Source organism: Chenopodium album, chromosome 6 (genome assembly GCF_948465745.1).
Source record: "Chenopodium album chromosome 6, dcCheAlbu1.1, whole genome shotgun sequence".
Lineage (NCBI taxonomy): Eukaryota > Viridiplantae > Streptophyta > Magnoliopsida > Caryophyllales > Amaranthaceae > Chenopodium > Chenopodium album.
Window position 1 is genome coordinate 17,516,581 of NC_137839.1, and position 3,298 is coordinate 17,519,878.

A 3,298-nucleotide genomic window follows, 5' to 3' on the forward strand; every position below is an offset into this window, starting at 1 on the left:
GAACCAAATAGGGTTCGGGGATGAGGGTACGAATCCAATCTACAAAAGAAAGGACCCGCCCTATAAAATAGGCCTCTACTTTATTCTACTCATATTCATGTGCGCTTTTTGATTAACATGCAAACATTAGGTTAACCCTAAACCTGTTTAATCTATGTTGGTTGAATATTAATGCACAAATAAATCTATTATTGGCGATCACTTGAATTAAAATCACATTAGCCTAAACCAAATTATAGATTATCTTATTAAGCGTGATTTCAAGTACAAATTCCCTTTAACATGCATAAAAGGCGTGATCAAGGAATAAATAATAAAATAAATATCAAGCAACATAATAATAAGCATAATCATCATAATAATCAAAATCATGTTAATAATAAAGCTTGAAAATAATAGCAAGATCCTAGGCATGATACTAACAAGATTAATAACAAATCCTAGCATGTCACTAAACAATAAAGATCAAAGCTTTAATCCTAACATGATACTAACATGCTATTAGAAAGAATAAAAGGCACCCTAAACATGATACTAGAAAGCAATAAAAACATCCTAACATGATACTAGGAATATCAAACAAATCTAAACATGCGTTCTACAAGAATATAGCAATGAGATTACATACTTTGATGCCTCGTACCTCTTTCTAATAACAAAATACACGCGTTAGTAAACTTCAATGAAAATAATAAAATCAAAGAATTAAATTAAATAAATGAAAGAAAGACTTAAAAAGTTTAGACTGGATTTGGGACCAAACCCTCAGAAAAGTATAAACCTTTCACGTCTAGGGCGAAGGCAACTTCGAACTTGGCTAGGTGTTTCTAGATCTTGTGTATGCGGTATTGTGTTTGTAAAAGCTAGTTTAGAAAGATATGAGAGCTTAGAGATAATTAAGAGAAATTAAATTGATTGTTGATTGTTGAAAAGGGGGAGATATGACCTCTATTTATAGGAAAAAAGAGGGTCGAAGAATTAAGAAGAGAATCCGAATTCGAATCGAAATAAAACTCGTAGACAGCAGTTTTTGCGTATTTTGTTTTTTTATCATATCTTTTGATCCAAAAGTTCAAATAAGGCATATAATATGTTGTTGGAAAGCTCTTGAAGTGGACTTTCCAACCCAATTAGAATCAGATTAAAATGTTTGTTAGATAAAAAGATATGGTTGAAATAGTGGGACGGTGTTAGTTTTGGATAGAGTTTCGTATTTCTTTCATATCTTTTTCGTTATAGCCCGGATTTAATATTATAATATATCATTGGAAAGATAATTTCAAGATCTATCCAACCATATAAAATTTGTATAAAAAATATGAGGCACGAAAATAATATCTGACTGTCTTTGAATGTCTTTAAATCCGAATAGAATTAGGACTTTAAAAAAGGATAGTTTTATAAAAAGGAAAGTTTTATTCAAATTCAAACTCTTTGATCTTATCTTTTCAAAAAAGGATAATTAAATATTTTAGAAACTTATAGAAGCTTCTAATTAATCCTAATTAGTTTAGGAATAGGATTAAACCTTTGGACCCTCGTCATGATCATTGGGTCGTAGGTAAAATCCGGTTTGGGCCCAGTTTAGTATTTTTGCCATATTTCCTCATTATTTATCGGAATTGGGCTTATAATATATCGTTGGAAAGCTCTTTTCAAGACACATCCAAATACACCATTATTGGACCCTTATTATGGACCAAACTAAACTGGATTGGACGTTTTCATCAAATAGAGTAGGTTTTCGAAAACATAAAGAAGGATTTTAATAAAATCTAACCGCAACACTAGACTTTTCACACTTTCACTTCATTCGATTATCATTCGACGTGAAAGATATTCATCACTGGGTTTGGTTTTGGGGAGACACAAATGGGTGTCTACAGAAGCCCCCACTTTGATTGAGTTTGGAGAAACTTAGGTTTCGAAAACAAAAGTCAAAGTATCGATAGTGACGGAGAATGATTCAAAACGTTCTGCGATCCTAAATCATTCTTGTAACGCCGATACCTGTAAACTAGAGTTAGTTAAACTGATAAAAAGAGTTAAGAAACGCGTATCTTGCACCGTCGAGCACACGTCTCTGAAGTAACCGTTTTTGTTGCTGCATTTTATTTTGACGACCTTCCACAAGCTAGGGAACGCCATCTTGCTGTTGTTGATGTTCACTTGTCTCTGAACAATGGAGCTTCTTTTTTGAGGATTGTTCACTCGTCTCTGAACAAAGAGCTTTCTTGAGGATTGTTCACTCATCTCTGAACAATGGAGCCTTTTTTGAGGATTGTTCACTCGTCTCTAAACAATGAAGCTTGATAGGATTGTTTACTCGTCTCTGAACAATGGAGCTTGATAGGATGCCCACGCGTCTCTGAGCAAAAGAGCTTGATGATATGTCCACGCGTCTTTGAACAAAAGAGCTTTGAAAGGATGCCCACGCGTCTTTGAGCAAAAGAGCTTTGATGGGATGTCCACGCGTCTCTGAACAAAAGAGCTTGATAATATGTCTACGCGTCTCTGAACAAAAGAGCTTGATAATATGACCACGCGTCACTGAACAAAAGAGCTTTGAATGATATGTTCACGCGTCTCTGAACAAAAGAGCTTTGAATGATATGTCCACGCGTATCTGAACAAAAGAGCTTTGAATATTTGAATGTTTGTTGAGGTCGTTCAGTTGGCTGCAAACAGGAGCTCTGCTGAATGGTTGTATCTTGTAAAAATCAAAAGAATTGCCAAAAGACTTTGCCGGTGTTTTTCTTAGGGTTGACCTAAGGCTTGATGTGTTTCTTAGGGTTGACCTAAGGTGATTGACTATCTTGAGGTTGACTTAATGTGTTGACATGTGTGCCTCATGACTCGTGTGACTTAATGTGTTTTGACACATGTGTTAGACTCAACGCGATGTGATATGACACGACATGACTCAATGTACATGACTCGTGTACATGACTCGTGTGTGATGTGCGACTCGAAAATGCAAAAAAGCAAAAATTCTCCGTCATTTTTGTGGAGGGTACCGACTTTCTCCCGAAAAAGAAAGACGCGAAAAAGAATCGAAGTGTTTAATGGTGCATGTTGAATGAGCTTAGGCAAATATATGCGTTCGATACTGTCCCTCAAGGTGCATGGAGTAATTTATCCTAAACTATCTTAGTTGACTCGATTATGAAAGTATTTAGGTAACTTAGGCACGGAGGCTAAGCAATACTTCCTGATAATTATGAGTGATGAGTTATGTTGATATGACAAAGCATGCTTCAACGTTATGTTAAGACTTCATGACAAAGGGTTCCTAAGG